The following is a 19769-nucleotide window of genomic DNA, read 5'->3' as shown; positions in this document are numbered from 1 at the left end:
ATGAATTCCAGCCTTCTGTGAGAAGCAGTCTCTAATGTAACAAGTTTTTTAGGCATAAATGCACAAAATTCTGCTACTAACTAAGTTTATTCATTTCACAATATTCTTTGTATCATTTTTATCTTTTATATCTTAGTTACAAAACCAGTTGGGCCTTTTAAGGATCGAAAAGGGAAATCTTCATGTAGTGGCAGAGGACATGACTAAAGTATTCAATGAGTACTTTGCATTTGTTTTCACTGATGTGAAGGTTACATTGAGAGGAGAGTGAAGTTATAGACAGGTAGTAATAGATCGAGAAGGCATATTGGTATTCAAAATATTAGCATTATTGAAAGTTCATACATCACCTGGTTCAGCTACACCCTTGGCCGGAATTTTCCAGATTGCCCCCTCCCACCCCCACCCCAAGGCGGGTTCCCCCATGGTGGGGCCGGTGAGCCATTGAAATCTCCATTCACATTGGCGGACCCAGAAGATCCCACTGGTGTGAAGGGCTGGAAAATTCCAGCCTATGTTTCTGAAAAAAGCAAAGGTAGAAATGGCAGAGGTTCTGGTCATGATCTTTCAGTTCTGATTTGATACAGGAGGACAGGAGATTGCTAATGGTGTATTGCTAATCAAGAAAGGTGAGAGGGTAAACTAGATATAGAACAGTCAGCCAAACATTGTTGGTGGGGAAGTTATTAAAGGTAAACCATCTGTCTATTGGATTCCTTGATGAGGTAATGGAATGGTTTGTCAAGGTAGCGCAGTAGATGTTTTCTATATGGGTTTTAGCATTTGGCAAAGTGAAGGCTTATTAAGGAGATGAAAGGATGCTAATTAGCCCATGGAATAAAGGGGAACTTGACAATATGGTTACAAAATTGAATCAGTGACAGGAAGCAAAGGGAGATAGATGTTTTTTAGGTTGGCAAGTGGTTTGCAGTATGGTTCCCCAAGTGTCAATTTTGAGCCCTATACCCTTCCAAATTTTATAAATGACCTAGACTCGAGTGTAGGAAGCAGCTTTACAAAGTTTACAGATGATACAAAACTTAGTCACGTAGCAGATAGCGATGAGGTTAGTGAATGGCACCAGGCTGATAGACTGGATGATGAAGTGGGTGGAAGTGTAGCAGATGGAGTTCAAGAATGACTGTGAAGTGATGCACTTTGGGACTGGGAGGATTGTTATGGAAAGACAGTATGCTATAAATGGCACAATTTAAAAAGGTGTAGATGAGCAGAAAGACCTTGCTGTCCTTAGAGACATATCCTTAAATTTGGCAGGGCAAGTTGATAAGGTAGTTAAAAAGGATTATGAGGTACTTGGCTTATAAACAGAGGATTAGACTATAAAAGCAAAGTGATGAAGCTGAAATTTATAATTCACTGGTTAGGCCTCAGCTGGAGTATTGAGGACAATTCTGACAACATACTTAAGGGAAGATGTAAGGGCCTTAGAAAGGATACAGAGGTGGTTTACCTGGATGTTACCAGCGATGTGGGACTTCAGTTATGAGGAGAGGTGGGAAAAGTTAGGACTCTCCCCTTGGAACATAGAAGGTTAACAGGAGATTTGGTAGAGGTTTTCAAGATGATGGGCTGGATTATACGGATCCCCCCCACGCTGACAAAAAATTTGGCATGATGACATCAGGTCGACAACACGACATTATCCCACGAGTCTCCAATAACACGGAAGAAGCGTGGGCACTGAACTTGAAAGCCCGCCCGTCATTTTGAAATCATTAATGAATTATCTATTAAGATTGTTAACAACCTAATCGTCTGAAATTTTTCATTGCCCATTGCATTTTTTGGGCATCACACATAAAAATGTTTGGGAGTCCTTTAGACCAGCTAAAATGAGGCAGCACAATAGGGCAGTAGAAGAGGCCTATCGCCAAGACTGCAGTCGAATGAAGCAGCAGATCCTGCGGGGGAAGGGGGCAGTGTCTGTATGATTTTTAATGACATTTATAAAAAATCTCTTTTGCGCCTTCATTGAATAATAAAGGCTGATTCTGAGAGCAGGGGGCCTTTACAATTCAGCTAGCATTACCCCTCTTCCTCATGACGTCCTGGCCGACAGTGCCAATTCTCAGAACCCAACTCCTGTATTCACACCAAGGTGTGATGCATATCCCACTGTGAATGTAGCTGTAGCAAAAAAAAAATCAATATTTTTTAATATATTCTCAAAGTCACGAGAGCTGACTATATTGTGGCATCTAAAACAAGCACGGGAAACTAGCCCTGATAATAAATGCAAGGTTGGAAGGGAGTAAGGGGAAGGGTTTGTGGTCAGGAAGCAAGTTTCCTATGCACCTATAATTGGCCTCCCCCTTGCTAGACGACCACTAATTGGCCATCCGATGTTTTATTGGATGTGTGAAGACAGTGAGGGTGGAAAGGAGTGGACCCCTCAGTTTCTATTCCGCCTCCCTCGCCCCACACTAAAAACTCAAAAAGAGGTTTTAGTGCAATAGGTAGAGAAAAATCTATTTCCTCTGATGAATGGGTCAGTAACCAGAAGTCATAGATTTAAAATCATTGGGAAAGATCTAGAGGGGAGATGAGGGGCAGAACTTTACGGCCCCGGACCCACACGAGGCTTTGCAGACAGGGTGGGAGGGGCCTGTAAAATTCCCGGAGAGGCCTACCTACCGTGTTTCTGTCCACACCCTACCTGTCTGGAATTTTACAGGTGACGGTCGAAGTTTAGGGCCACTCACCTGCTCTTGTCCAAGTTGTGGCCCTTAAGTGGCCATTTACTGCTTCCTAGCCAGCTGCAATTATTCAGCCGATGGGAGGAGTTCAGGGCCAGGAGGGAATCCTGACAGATTATCTTGCTCGGGCCACAGGTGAAAAATGAGGGAACACCTCAATCACTGAGCCCCCTTTCCAGACCTCTCCTCCTCCCAACCTTGGCTGCTCCTTGACCCCCATGCCCTCTCCATCAAGACCCGTAACCCCTCTCAGGCGGCATAAAGTTCTGCCCGAGGAGAAATTTTTTCACTCTCTTGCTAGGATTTGGAAACCTCTACTTGAAAAGGTGATACAAGTTGATTCAATCAATTTTCAAAAGTAGTTGAACTGGTACTGGAGGATGAGGAGTTTACAGGGATACAGACAAAAAGTGGGGACATGGGATGAAGTATGACTGCTGTTTCAAAGACCGAGCACAAATAAACCTGGAATATAAAACCAGTCTCAGTAATGGCGACTATGAAACTATCATCAATTGTCTCAAAGACCCACCTGGTTCACTAATGTCCTTTAGGGAAGGCAACCTGCCACCCTCGCCTGGTCTGGCCTACATGTGACTCCAGATCCACTGTAATGTGGGGGCTCTTAACTGCCCTTAGTTCAAGGGCAATTAGGGATGGGCAAAAGATGCTGGCTTTTCCAGTGACGCGCACACCCTATGAAAGAGTCAAGAGAAAAAAACAAGCATAATGAGTTGAATGGCTTTCTCCTGTGCTGTACGTTTCTGTGATTCGATGAGCTAAGTTCCTCAGCTGGTAACATTTCAAGATGGTACATTGGTCCACCGTACTATTAATAGTCTTTCCCTAACTGCTCATTTTTGATTTAAGGCTTTTTAAACTAGTTTTCATTGCTGCTGAATTAGTTAATTTGTGCAGTCGGGACCTGTTTGCCTGTGATGCATCAGTGTTTACCAAATTTCAGCATATCAAGTGCAAATATGACACACACACACCCCTGCAAGTAGATAAATAAAGCCAGTCATTTCCTAATGGGTTCTTCTGACCTGGAGCCAGAAATTTAGAAGCAATTATAACTGGGCTGTGATTGTCCGCAAGATGTTACACGCAGCTGGAGTTGCAGCTTATGCTCCTTCCCCCACAGGGAATATGTACGCAGTGGCCTGAAAGGGACATTCCAGATTAACAGCTAAACACCACGAAACTGTTCCAGACCCTAGGAGACATTTGAGAAAGGAACATTGACTAATTTATATAAAATGATTATGTCTAGTGAACTTTGGCAAGCCTCAGCTGTCACAATATTAAAGATGCAGAAAAATCACATTTAAAAAAACAAGGTAATAAGGCTGTGATTTATAGCTGTATTCTGATCTGAAGCCAGCTATATACAAGCAGCTATAACTGTCCACAGATGCTGTGAAGAAAGTACAATTACCTGCATCTGTCTATTTAGTTCATTTCCACCCAGGAGCCACTTTAGCAGCGTCTTTAAAGACACAAGCCACAGCCCATGTCATGCAGCTAAATCATCACCTTTGTCATTTACTCCAGGCTGCCAATGTGCAAAGCCACAGGAGAGCTGAGAGTTTGTCACACCTCAGGAGCTATGCTTCAAATTGCGAGTATAATATAAGGACAATAGGCAACTATCTTGCATTCTCCTGATCTTACAATATTACAAGTATTTTTTCAATCTGCAGACCTCTTTCACCAGAAGACCTGTTGTTCTTGCGACTTTGTGACCTTTTTAGGAACAGGGCAATTTGACTGGGCAGCCTTCAGATGAGCAGGTTGATGCGGTTTAAGGTCTGACTTATCATGATCAATGATAAATGCATAGACTGGTTGATATTTACTACGTCGTCATAAACAAAAAGCATGATGCTTAGAGTGAAAATAAGGAGGCCATTGGATGAAACATTCTTAAACAGTTATTAGATACAAGGTAAGTTCTGCTGTAAGTTCTTTACTTGACTCCTGAAAAGTTCAGAAACATGAGCACAAAAGTTATAAACACATTAGCTTGACATACCCATTAGGGATAAAAAAAAAGTGGAATCTATTATAACGGAAGCGATTCAAGACCATTTGACTAGAATAAAGTTAGTAATTAGAAGTTGTCATGGGTTTATGAATGTCTATTAAGTTTATTTAAATTTTATGAAGATGTAACTAAACTGTTGGAAATGTTGACTTTCAGAAGACATTTCTGCCTCAGATGAGATGTCTGCTTAAAAATTCTTTCGAGTTATCAACAGTCACAGATTGCAACTCTTTCGAGTACAATCACAGTTCTTGGTTTCCGGGAGTGGGACACGAACCCACAACCCTCTGATTCAAAGGCGAGGGTGCTATGAACTGAGCCACAGCTGACACCTGAGAGCTCTGGAGAAAGGGTGTAAAAACTGGACAATCATCTGATTAAATAATAAGAAGCAAATGACCATGATAAATGGTAGTTCTAATTGGACGTTTGAGATTGGTGGAGGAATATGGGACTAGCCTTTGATCTCTTCTGCGTGGAATTGTCTTGATGAAGGGATTAGAAGTAGAATATTTAAATTTGCTCATGCTGGGTAATTTTGTTCTTTCAAAAGGAGCCTCATCTATTGATCTATTGCATATTGGGAAACTGTGGGTGTGCTGTCCATTTATTTTAATTAATTCCCCCTGCAATTTTCCCAATCCATACGGATAGTAGGTAAGATCCCTCCTAGAAGCACCATGATGTCATGTTGTTTAAATGATGTTTGCAAGGAAAAATATAAAATAAGAGCTATCTAGAAAAATTCTTCAACAAATAATGTATATCATATATTGTCTATAACGCTGAGAATTGGTGGCAAATATGTTAAAAACTAAATCATCAAATGTGGTGAGTAGAAAGGTAACTTTGACCACACCTCACCACTGTCATATGGCGTGGTTGCAAAGGGGAAATATATTATTAGCGTGACTATGCTGATCCATAGGGTATAAATTTAAAACAGTGATACTTTTATTTTATTTGTTTTTGGGATGTGAGCGTTGCTGGCATTTATTGCCCATCCCTAATTGCCCTTGAGAAGTTGCTCCTTCTTGAACCGTTGCAGCCCATGTGATGTGGGTACATCCACAATGCTGTCAGAGAAGGGAGTTCCAGGATTTTGACCCAGTGACGCTGAAGGAGCAGCGATATATTTCCAAGACAGGATGGTATATTATTTCATAGGATGTATAACACAGAAACAGGCCTTTTGGCCCAACTGGTCTATGCTAGCGTTAATGCTACATACGAACCTCCTCCCAACCTATCAATATTGTTTTATTCCTTTCTCCCTCGTGTTTATGTAGTTTCCCAGAAATGCATCTAGGCTATTTGTCTGATAACAATTAATAAACTGATTATTGCTCCAAAAAAATGCAGTGAGTGGAGGATAGTTACATGGTACAATTTATGTGTGTTAAATTAGCTCCAGTCACTAACAGCAGTACAGCCTCCAGGTACGACTGACAAGAGGAAATTTATCAATCGCCTCCACTCTGGCTATTACTTGTGGTGTTACTCTATGCAGCTAACTTTAATTGTACTCCATCCACACTTCTGGCAGACACCCCGACTAAATATTTAATCAAAATCCTCTCGATCTGTGACATCTCTGTAGCGCTTCTATGCTGCTGCCTAATGCTTGATTCTTGCATTGCTCACAATTCTGACGTTCTACCTTTGACATGGCCTCAATCTGCCAGCGCTTATGCATTCCTTGCACATCTGGCTGAAGATCTATCCTTCGGGCCTTGATGTATGCCCTGTGTTGCTGCCCATCCTATAACCCAGCACTTTCCATCCTCTATTTCAGCGCTCCCAAATGTCCATTCCCCTCCCTGTGCACCCACTAACTCCAGAAATTGTACCCCACTCATTGAATCATATAGTACAGGCGCAGGCCATTTGTCCCGTCATGGCTGTGCTGACTCTCTGCAAAAGCTACCAATTAGACACAATGGGCAGAACCTTCCGGTTCAGCCAGCAGTGGAAGCATGGCGGGCGATGAAATTATTTTGGCATGAGGCCGGCGTCGGGATGAACTGTAGGAATTCTGCTCTCGAGATGTTAAAGGCAGCTTAAAGATGGGTCCATCTTCCCAACGAGCAATGTCGGGAATCCCTTTTGCATGCTTTAGCATGTCTTTAGGAAGCCACCTTGCGGGAATTAATTTCTCCCACCAAATTAAGTTTCCCACGAGATAGGAATTAGAACATTCACTTTTACGACTACACCTAAGTGGTTGCCTGGCAAACTTGACTTCTTCCATGACTTTGAGGTGAGTAGATGCTGCTTTCATCTTCTTGGGACCGCTCACAATTTGACTCCTCTCAGGTGCTGGTAGCAAAAGCTGCACCCACGCTGGATACAGGAGGTAGGTGGGAAGGTGGGGGGGCAAAGGGTGGAATGGAGGCTGAAAATAGGAGGCAGGCGAAGGGGAGAAGGGAGGCAGACTGTCCAGGTGCCCTTTAAATATGGTGCCCAGACCATCGAGCATATGAGGTAATGGTGGGGAGGGCAACTTTCTGCCCGGCCCTGCCACGAGATTTGCTGTGCTCCATACAGATGCATATGTAATGAGCTGAAGAATGCAAGATCGTGTGTGATCAGCTGCCCTGACCCCCAGCGGAAAAACGTCTGACCATCGAACTTAGGCTTCAGAATTGAAGATTCCACCCAATGTTTCCTTTTAACGTAGAGATCGAATTCTCTTTTGAAAGATACTACTGAATCTGCTTCCACCTTCATCACACGTTCTAACCTCACCAATACCCTTTCTGCTTGACCAGGTTCCCTACTCCAATTGTCACAGTGAGTGCTCTCCTCCTGTCATGGCCTCCCAACCTGAATGGCCTCCCAACCTGAATGCCCTCCCAACAGCAGTTCTCTCATTTCTCCAAATTTCCCTGGGATCATGGCCTGCTCCATAGGACCTCCCATCAGAAACGTAAACTAATACTTAAATTTTAATATTAACTACATGCATGTTTTGAATGCTACATCCAGACTTCGACTGTGAATATGAATGTCTTTTATAGTCTTTGATAAAGATCAGTGGAGCAGGAAATGGTAAAAATGAGGAAAATGCTAGACTTTGCATCATTGCATATAGTTGCATGTGTAAAGCGCTCATTCCATGATGATACAAGCTGCGGCAGCATGTTCTAAGCTGTAGAACATTTGACCATTGCTACCTCAGTGTAACATTCCCAAACCATTCTGCATCTCAGAAACCCCAGCATCAGTCATAGAAAACTTCAGTAATATCAGAACTGGTCTCTATTTGTCACCTGCTGTTACCCAATCGACACAAATGGATCATTCGCCACAATTTGTGTACAAATATAGTGGCAAGTTAAACATGCTTCAATGCCTTTGTTACTGATCTGTAAACAAACTGGAAATAATTTTCCTCCTGCCCCTTGGAGATATTTAATCTTGAAATATTTTGGGTGAATTTGGAGGGGAACTTGCAGTTGCCGGTGGCGATCGAGCATTAGTGATACCAGACATGGAAGATCTGGTGGAAGCAATGTAAAAGAATTGGAATTGGACCGGGTAACAAGATTTCTGATGAATTAAGAACATAAGAGATAGGAGCAGGAATAGACCAATTGGCCCCTGGAGCTGAGCTTCTACCTGAGGTGCATTTTGCTATCCGGTCCCCATATCCCTTGACTCCCTAATTTTGTAAAAAATACATTGATCTCTGACTTATATACACAATGACTGAGCATCCACAGTTCTCTGGAGTAGAGAATTCCAAAGGTTAGGAACACTCTTGAATGAAGAATTTTTTTCTCATCTCAGTCCTAAATGGCTGACCCCTTATTCTGAGACTGTGACCTCTAGTTCTAGACTCACATCCTCCCAGTAATCACCCTATCTTAAGCCCCTTAAGAATTTTACATGTTTCAATGAGATCACCTCTCATTCTTCTAAACTCTAGGGAATTAGTGAGTTGTGAAGAGATGGGATAAGAGGCAATATCTACTCTAAACAGACATGTGGAGAGGAAGGCATATTCATAGAAACTAGCAGTAGGAGTAGGCCATTCGGCCCTTCGAGCCTGCTCCACCATTCATTATGATCATGGCTGATCATCCAACTCAATAGCCTGCTCCCCCTTTCTCCCCATACCCTTTGATCCCTTTCGCCCCAAGAGCTATGTCTACCTCCTTCTTGAAAACATACAATGATTTGGTCTCAACTACTTTCTGTGGTAACGAATTCCACAGGCTCACCACTCTCTGGGTGAAGAAATTTCTCCTCATCTCAGTCCTAAATGGTCTACCCCATATCCTCAGACTGTGACCCTTGGTTCTGGACACCCCCACCATCAGGAACATCCTTCCTGCATCTATCCTGTCTAGTCCTGTTCGAATTTTATAGGTTTCTATGAGGTCCCCCTTCATTCTTCTGAACTCCAGTGAATATAATCCTAATCGACTCAATCTCTCATCATATGTCAGTACCGCCATCCCAGGAATTAGTTGGGTAAGCCTTCGCTGTACTCCCTCGATAGCAAGTACATCCTTCCTCAGATAAGGAGACCAAAACTGCACACAATATTCCAGGTGTGGTCTCACCAATGCCCTGTACAATTGCAGCAAGACATCCCTGTTCCTATCCTCGAATCCTCTGGCTATGAAGGCCAACATACTGTTTGCCTTCTTTACCGCCTGCTGCACCTGCATGCTTCCCTTCAGCGACTGGTCTCGTTGCACATTCCCCTCTCTCAATTTATAGCCACTCAGATAATAACCTGCCTTCCTGTTTTTGCTACCAAAGTGGATAACCTCACATTTATCCACATTATACTGCATCTGCCATGCATTTGCCCACTCACTCAGCTTGTCCAAATCACACTGAAGCATCTCTGCATCCTCCTCACAGCTCTCCCTCCCACCCAGCTTTGTGTCATCTGCAAATTTGGAGATATTACATTTAATTCCCTCATCTAAATCATTAATATATATTGTGAATAACTGGGGTCCCAGCACCCATCCCTGCGTGACCCCACTAGTCACTGCCTGCCATTCGGAAAATGACCCGTTTATTCCTATTCTTTGTTTCCTGTCTGCCAACCAGTTTTCTATCCATCTCAATACTCGTTATCTGTATTTCAATTTTGTCCTATAAATATTTATTTTATGTAATATGATTGGAGGTTTTTCATTCTGTTTTGTTTCATTTGTTTTCTTAAACTATTTGTTCATTTAATTTGTTATTTCTTCACTTATGCATATCCCGTGCACTGTATATAAATATTTAAATAAAGGAGATTGTCTATTTTGAAATAAAAACAGGAAATGCTGTAAAATCTCAGCAGGTCTGGCAGCATGTGTGGAGAGAGAAACAGAGTTAACGTTTCAAGTCCGTATGACTCGAAAGAAGATGGACTCAAAACGTTAACTCTGTTTCTCTCTCCACGGATGCTACCAGACCTGCTGAGTTTTTCCAGCATTTCCTGTTTTTATTTCAGATTTACAGCATCAGCAGTATTTTGCTTTTGTCTATCTTGAATGTCAAATTATCAAAAGAGCCCACTCACCTGGAAACAGTGAGGTTTATTGCCTCAAACATAAATGGCATTTCTTTTTGATTAGGATATTTGAATCCTCTTGAGCTTTATACTGATCTTTGTCCATCTATGGAATATTGTCAATTGCAGTACTTGAATGCAATATTGTTATTCATCGAAAAACTTGCCTTCTAAAGAAATAATTGGTTAAAAGGTAGGTCTTAGTTCATTTCAGCTTTATCTTCCACATTCTGGCATTTAGTCCAATAAACACTCCATTTTATTTCTGGCATGTCGGTTATATTATCAAATAATGTTACATTTCAAAATTATATCTTGCTTTCAAAAGTAGTGCATTTAGTTGGGAATTGTGTAATCTGCCATTTTAGGCCCTCACTATAATGGATTGCCCCCCTATTGCTTTGAAAGATCCTTGAAAATCCCAGGGCAGCAGTGTAAGTGAAGTTTAGATTTTCTCTGGGGGTTTCCATAGATTTCTCGTTAAAGTAGTGGTAGATTGTCAGGATGGCCCCTGCAAAACTTGTAGTGGATAATCAGGTTGAGTTTAATTCTTCTGCTTAGCAGAAATCAGTTGGCGAGTTGGGGGTAGGGTGGGAAAGGAATGGGTGTGTAAATTAAAATGGAGCGGGAGATAGCCACCCCAAACCAGCAGGATCCTCTTTAAATATGCAGATTAGCCTCCTATCATGTCATTGATGCCTCATCGGCTATTTTAACCTGGGCTTGAGTGGGGAAAGCAGCAGTACCTAGAAGAGAAAAAAACAGCAAAACTTTGGAAATGTTTGGTACTGGTCTGAACTGGTCTTGTATATGTTAAGATGGAACTCCAGTTCGGACCAGCACCAAGTTTCCAAGTTTTACTATTTTCTTTTTTCCCTCTGGGTGGTTTCTACCTCAAGTCTGACCAATGGGGAATAACAACAGGGGGCCGATGTGGCATGGTAAAGTAAATCTCTACTACTTTTTTTTTGTGTAGCTTCTGTGTAGCTCAGGAGGAAATTTCCACTGCTCTGAGTTTTAGCACACTGCCCTCCCACAGAATGTACCTTTTACCAGGGGATGTTTCCCTGAGTCTCTAGCCAAATTTTGCAGGCCAGGCAGCTACCTCCCACCTACCCGGCCACTTTCTTCACAATGTTGGCAAGCAGCATGTTAATGAGGCTCGGCTGTTAAAATCGCTTTCGCCTTCCTGCTCAGACTCTGAGACTGCCAGCCATCCAGGAGTTTTGCATGTATCGGCGACTTCATTTTAAAAATCCAACTGTTCTCTTGAAAGGAAACTAGGCCTCTAAGACTTTGTTTACTGTATTCAGATTTGACACAGTACTTTTAGTATTTTGCCAATTTGTTCATTTAATTGTGAATAAAGCCTGTGCATTGAGCCCATGTTTAATCTGACATTCTAAAATGACTAACAGTGTAGTGATAAACTAATCCAGTGAATAGATAACAACAAACCCTTGGGCCACTTAGCTCTGAAAGCACAAATTAACAGAAAAGAGACAGTAAGAGAGAAGATCTGCTTGTGAAAACTGCTTCTAAACTATTGAGAAATCAGCCTGTAAAAAGCTAAAATTGTAAGAAGGTGAAATACAATCAATTGCAGTTGCTAATGCCAATTACGGGTTTATTATGTAGGGCAACATTTAAGAAAGTGAGAGCACTCATAATAGACAAAAGGTGGGCACTCCCTCAGAGATCTTCTGATCACCTATAGTAACTTTGGCAGATGATCAGTGGAAACCCTGGGTACACTGCATACTTAAGGTTTGTGCACATTTTTCAGTGAAGATACGATGGCTGATTGGCAGAACCAACCATGAAATGTCTTGTGAATATACAAAAGAGATCAGCCATGATCGTATTGAATGGCGGGGCAGGCTCGAGGGGTTGAATTGCCTACTCCTGCTCCTATTTCTTATGCTCTTATGAAAGCAGCAGCAGCTTGGACAGGTGAATGGTACCATTTAGGTATGCAGGTCCCCGGTCATTAAGTTTCAGAGCAAGGTAACCTTTCTTGTCACACTGAGTGATAGCTCCTAAAGCCCAAAGCAATAGGTAACCAGCTATTGTCAATCAGCAACACGTTTTGACAAAGGAATTCATCTGAAATATTAACCTGCCTTTCCATTTTAGATGTTAACCAACCTGCCGTTTATTGTCTGTACATCAAATGTTTCTCTTAAGCCCGCAATTATGCAATATCATCATGGCAAACATTTTGTTTTGGATACATCTCTCTGGGGTTTCAATGAAAGCGAACTTGTTTGGATTAAAACCTCCATTAAAACTAACAAGGGAACAAATTTGACATGAAACAATTTTGCATTTGTGCAATAACTTTTCACAGCGTAATTTCCAGGCCCTTATCACCAACCATATGGTGCTCTGCAGAGATTTTCCCCCTGGTACTGATCAATATGAAAGTATAAGTGTAACCTGACAAGGACATATAGTGATAAAGAGTAGCTCACTTGAGACCAGGCACTCATTGTTAAAAATGAAAAAAACTAAGCGGGTGCTTTACTGAATAATTATCCAATGTACTTGACATGAATGAACACTATCATCATTCAGACATGAAGCAGTAGAGAGCAGATTTGTGAAAATATGATAATATGAAAAGGATAATTTGAAGACTGTCAGAAAATTGATGATAGTGCAGAAGAACAATGCACCATGATCCCTGAACGTCAACATTATTTCACACGCGATTTACTTTGCATCTGGAATGCCCTTGAAATTTTTCTTTCATATAGAGATTAATTCTTTAAATATATTAGATAGGGACATATAATGATAGCATCAAATTCTGCTCTGAAGTAATGCAGAAAATTGTTAATATCTCTAGGAAGTTAACTAGTTTTGCTGAAAATGCACACTGTTTGTCATGAGTGTAATTTAGCATTGTAAAGGGTTCAAGTTCTATGAGGTATGGGTTTTAAAAATTGGAAAACAATATAATTGAGATTAGAAGTTAGCCAAAATTCTTTTAGACAAAGGATAGCAGTTTGGAAGACCACAAATGTATTCAAGAGGCAATTAAATGTGCTTCTGGAGAGAGGCAGGATTAAGGGATACAGGGCATTGCATTTCTTGATTCTATGGAAAGCTAACAGTTGGGTTAAAAAGAAATCTCACAGACTGTAAAAAAAATATGATGAGGAGCACATACGAACATACAGAATTGATAGATAGGAACCAGTCCAGCTCCTTTTTTCAAGGTACTCCACATAGGCCTGTGGTGGGATTTGTGTTAACTATTGTATTGTTAAATAATCTAGGCATAGGAATTGAGAGAACTTTGCTTATAATGCCAAATTGAAGACAAGAATTGGGAATGCCCTACAGCATTATTGAGAGTTATTGAGAGGAAAAATTAACAGCAGGATTTAGTGATTTTAAGAGCTAAGAAAATCAGTGGGTAAAACATCACCCTTGAAGCATTCATTTTAAACGTGTTGGCTATCTGAAGTACGTTACAGAACTGTGCGAAATAGTAAAAATTGACCATAGAGCTTTGTGAATGAATGAATGAATTAAATAATCATACCTTTCTAAAAATGGTCTGTAAAATTGCTTAGTATTGTTGGGGCATTAGTTAAAGTGAGCAATGGATCCTTAACAAGCTTTGCATTCAATGGTTAGTGAACAGTCAGTGCACTTAGTGTGGTTTTAAGTATGTCGTGAAATAATTTGGAAGCTACATGTTTTTAACTGTTTCTGATCCCTGCAGAATATTTCTTGCCAAATCTTTCGGATTTGGACTAAATTATCAAGTATGTGGACAGTAACATCATTCTGGGTGCATTGCATTGCAAAGAAAAGTAGTGCTGACAGGAAGTAAAACCACAATTGATAAATCCTTCTCTGTGGCATGCTACTGCATAGGTCATAAATTTAGCAAAACAGGATTCTGGTTTTACACGTTGTCCATTGCGAGGTTTGCCTTTCTTCAGCACTTAGATAAAATATATTGACAGTTCACGCGAATGCAGTAGTCAAAGTTAAAACGTTTTGATACTAGGTTAAGATTTAGAAGTATAAAATAGGATGGATTGCTTTGTCACAGCAAGACTGAGTTACCGACTGGCATGCTTGAGCTATGACTACATATGAGGTGTTAAATCATACAACCAGGTACACTCTGTCCTCCGTTATAGCAGTAACAATGCCAAGTGGAAGACAGTTTATTAAAATGGGCATTAAGGGATTGGAATACCCTTAGGTTAATATTAAGACTTTGTAAAACTGTATGTGCTGTTTGAAATTGATTAGACCGTGCCTTGTACTATTGTTTGAGTAGTATATTGAATGTCAAGGGTTGTCACTACAGTAGCCACTATGAAAAATTTAGATTACTGCAGATAAACTTCATTCACTTAATCACTTCAATGAAGAGTGCTGTCGGATAATCGTATTTTCTGCAATAATTTTCAGTCTGGCTTATTTATTGATTTCCTAGAAACAATCAGTCAATACTTTCCCAAAAAATTACATTCAGTAGTTTTTTTTTCTTTAACTAAATTGTAGACTGAAATAAAATTTCTTCTCCTTCTCATGATGAGTGTTTTTGTTTTAAATTAGCAAAACATTGAAGCTTCCGCACGGACTGAGAGGGGAACGCTTTTATCAATTGAAGCTAACAACACAAACTCTATGGCCAGGATTTTTCGGTTGTCAGGGGGGGCTCGGCGGGAGCAGCCACGATACGGACCGCCGCTCGCAATCGGGCTCCTACCGCGATTTCATGCTGGCTCCCCACTTAACGGCCAGCAGCTTGAAATGCGTCACAGAACTGCCTCAGGGAGCTGAAGAGTGTGCTCAATAATAATGAAGAATTTTAAAATAATGAAAACATGTGACTCTGTCACATGAGCAGGGACATGTAAAATATGAATGCAAAAAGTTTTTTTTTTCTCATCACTGGACGAAACTTCATCCTGCCCGTGGATGAGGTTTTGCCAAAAATGCAAAGGTTGCTTGGCCTTTTCCCCCGCCCACCAACTGAGCAATTGGACGGGCAGCAGAAAATTCCTATCAATTAGTTGATTAAGGGCCTTAATAGGCCACTTAATTGTTGGCGGTCACGCTGTCAACTCCCACGCGCACTCGAGGTGTCAGCTGTGGCTCAGTTCATAGCACCCTCGCCTTTGAATCAGAAGGTTGTGGGTTCATGTCCCACTCCCAGAAACCAAGAACTGTGAATGTACTCGAAAGAGTTACAATCTGTGACTGTTGATAACTCGAAAGAGTTCACGGCAGAAGATCAGAGCGCCATCATATTATCCCACTCCCGGAAACCAAGAACTGTGATTGTACTCGAAAGAGTTGCAATCTGTGACTGTTGATAACTCGAAAGAGTTTCCCATGCGCACTCACTGAACAAAATATCGGGTGAGTGCGCAATGACGTCGGGACGCTTGCACATCATTTAACGCTCATTCAGGTTGGATGCATGCCCGGTAGAAGGGCAGAATTTTTGCCTCAATCAAAATTTTAACTGTGTCCTCTCTCTAGTTGGGAGTATGTGGGGAGTGTTTGCCATTAAAATAAAACCTTTTAAATTGAATACACATCATAATTGTGGCTGCCTCTGAAGCCTAGAATCACCACAAAATAATGTTTTGTTTTGATTTGGTGCAGTTTACATTTTGCATGCAGTGTATGACAACCATTAGTTTCTTTTAGGACCAGGGTGACTGGCTAAATAACCTCCATCTGTAACTAAATTTTGACACTCCTATGTTGTAATGTAATCTTGCGATTCAGGTAAAAGTCATAAAATGCACCAGTTTTACTCCTGTGATTTAAAGTCATCAGCCTTTTTGACCACAGCCATTACTCTTTGTCATCAAATCTTGCATTTTGTTAACTGGTCTGCCATTTTCAACTGGGAGTTTGGGAAAGTTTGCTGCTTTGTGTGGATGCAGCCTTAATGACCATAGGAGGAATTAGCTGGATGATGGTCATAGAAATGTTGCTTCATTTTCAAATATAAATTTTTAATATATTATTTCTAATAGTTCCTTTTTTTAGAACCATATGAAATATTAACATTTGATCCTAGACCTTTGTGACTAAGAATCGTAATAAATATCGATAGAGTTATGAAAGGATCATACCCTTTAAAATGATGGCAAAAGCTGCTTATTGAGGACATAAGGCTATCTGGAACTTGTAGGCTATTGATACACAGTATAATTTACACAAATTGGCGCGCATGCCAAGCGTGAAATTTGGGCCCTCATCATGTAGGATTTTAGCTTTTTACTAAAGGAGAGAAATAAACCCAAGGTCACTAAGCTTAAAACTATATATATAGAAACAAGATGCTCGAATTGCACAGCAGGTCAGTCAGCTTCTGAAGGAAAATGGTAGGCCAAAGTTTTGATCGGGATCTCCCATCAGAATTGTATGAATGAATAGTGACATCCCCAACTCAATAGCTTGCATTTATGTAGCACCTTTACCATAGTAAAACAACTAAGGTTCACAGGGTCATTAGCAGACAACATTTGACACCTGATCAGATAGCCGGTTAGTTGGCCAAAAGCTTGGTCAAAGATGTGAGAGTTAGTGGCCAAGATCTTCCCGTCGACATTGGAGAGGGCGCATGTGATGGTGACTGCGATTTCATCTGTCTATTTCTCAAATAGTCCAACTCAATGGAGGGGCAAGCATTAAGCATTTCTTTCAGAATGACCTGCTGTACAATTCCAGTATATCCTGATTCTACATGGAGTTTTCTTTTTAGTGGAGACCAAGTGCTTCTGTTTTTACTTCTCCCTTGTTTTTGATTCCCACAATTTTTTGTTTTTATTTTTATTTCTAAAAGTAGAAATATGAGATTAGCAGGAGCAATGCATGGATTTTGATTAGTAGCTTTAATAATCTCAAATCTGAAGATCACAGTACGTTAGCAAGTTTAAAGCCATTCGCTTAGGACAGAAGAAACACAAATGGGATTTTCTAAATGGCGACGAGCTTGGGACCCTAATGTAGAATTTTACATTCCCTCACTGGCGGGATTGCAGATGGTGGGTGGGGTGGGGGAGGGTGGAAGAGGTGCCAGTAAAATTCCTCGGATGGCCTTCACATTGGGCTCCTGCTGCCCCAACCTCCCTGCAGTTTTATGGTGGGAGGGTTGAGGCCTAGGCTGGCCTGCCTGCCTTTATCCCAGTTAAGGCCCTTAGCTGGCAGTCATTGGCCACATAAGGATCATTTCCCATCTAGCCTCAATTTTCAAGCTGGCGAGAGGAATTCAGGGACAGGAGGGAAGCTACCCAGCTCAGGCCTCAGACAGGAAGTGAGGGGGTGGGAGGCACCCATCAGCAGCCTTCATTCAACATCGGGCACCCCCAAAGTATTTGATTCCTATGGGTGCTCCTCCTTCCCCAAACCAAACCCACACCTACCTCTCCCAAACAACCCCCCCGCCCCCCGCCACCAGGGCCCCACCTCCCCTCCCCACCTTAAGACCCCCACACTTAACTGATCCTAGGCTCCTGGAAATTAGAATATAGGAACATAAGAGCAGAAGTAGGCCATTCAGCCCTTTTAAGCCTGCTTCACCATTCAATAAGATCATGGTTGAGCTGTTTGTGGCCTCAACTTCACTTTGCCTTCTGCCCCCCATAACCCTTGACGTCCTTGTCTATCATCAATCTGTCTAACTCTGCCTTGAATAAATTCAATGACCCAGCCTCCAATGCTTTCTGGGGAAGAGAATTCCACACACTGAAGGCCCTATGAGCGAAAAAGAATTCTCCTCATCTAAATGATAGACCTCTTATTCTTAAGCTGCATCCCCTGGTTCTAGTCTTTCATACAAATGGGAACATCCTCTCGGTATCTACCCTTTCAAACCCCCTCAGGATCTTGTATGTTTCAGTAAGATCACCCCTCGTTCTTCCAAACTCCAATGGGTAAAGGCCGAACTTGTGTTCAACCTTTCTTCATAAGATAAGCTCCTCATCCCAGGACTAAGTCGAGTAACCCTTCTCTGAGCTACTTTGAACACAATTATAACTCTTTTCAAATAAGGAGACCAAAACTATTTTCAGTATTCCAGATGTGGTCTCACTAAGGCCCTGTACAGCTGCAGTAAAACTTCCCTACTTTTATATTTCATTCCCCTTGCAATAGATGCCAACATTCCATCTGCCTTCCTAATCACTTGCTCTGCCTACCCTTTTGTGCTTCATACACCAGGACACCCAGGTCCCTCTGTACCACCGAGTTCAGCAAACTCTTTCCATTTAAATACTACACTGTTTTTCTATTCTTCCTGCCAAAGTGGACAAGTTCACATTTTCCCACATTATACTCCATCTGCTAAATTTTTTCCCACTCATTTAGCCTGTCTATATCCCTTTGCAGGCTCTTACTTTCCTAAGTATCATCGACAGACTTAACTACCATACCAGAAAAGACCCATTTAGCCCCACTGTCTTCTTTCTGTTTGCTAACTAATCCTTTATCCGTACTAATATGTTACCCCCTACACCACGTAATCTTACCTTGTGTAGTAATCTTTGATATAGTACCTTATCAAAGGCCTTCTGGAAACACAAATGCACCACAACTATAGGTTTTCCTTTATCCTTGTTGCTTCCTCAAAAACTCTAATAAATTAGTTAAATATGATTTCCCTTTCACAAACCCATGTTGACTCTGCCTGATCAATTTATGACTTTCTGAGTATCCTTTTTTTATTCATTCATTGGTTGTGGGCTTCGCTGGCTGGGCCAGCATTTACTGCCCATCCCTAATTGCCCTTGAGAAGATGGTGGTGAGCTGCCTTTGTGAACCACTGCAGTCCATGTGGTGTAGGTACACCCATAGTGCTGTTAGGAAGGAAGTTCCAGGATTTTGACCCAGCGACAGTGAAGGAACGGCAATATATTTCCAAGTCAGGATGATGAGTGACTTGGAGGGAAACTTCCAGGTGGTGGTGTTCCCATCTATCTGCAGGAAGAACAAAAGGGAAGGTCTGTGATAGGGTGGAGAGAAAAGCGAGTGGTAATGGCAACATGAAAGGATAGTGAATGAAACAAACCTGAAAAGAAAAACACAAGAAACATATAGAACAAGATGGAGACAGAGGTTACAATCTAAAGTTGCTGAGCTTTGGCTTTTGCATCATGAAATATTTTGAGAGTTAATCTCTCCTGTCTTCCACCCTGTTATAAATTCTGAATTATAATTGCTCCATCTTTGGTGGCTGTGCCTTCAGTTGCCTAGGCCCCAGACTCTGGAATTCCCTCCCTATACAGCTCTCCCTGTCTGTACCTTCCACCTTTAAGGCAATTCTTAAAACGTAACTCTTTGCGCAAGCTTTTAGTCATCGGACCTAGTCAGCAGAATTGTCCCAGATTGGCACTAAATGCGGTAGTGGGCGGGTAAAACCACGTTTTACCCATCGGCCGCAATGGCGGCTTTTCATGCCGTATTGTCCCAAACCTGCTGCATTACT

Source organism: Cetorhinus maximus, chromosome 2 (assembly GCF_964194155.1).
Source record: "Cetorhinus maximus chromosome 2, sCetMax3.hap1.1, whole genome shotgun sequence".
NCBI lineage: Eukaryota > Metazoa > Chordata > Chondrichthyes > Lamniformes > Cetorhinidae > Cetorhinus > Cetorhinus maximus.
This window is presented reverse-complemented; position numbering follows the sequence as displayed.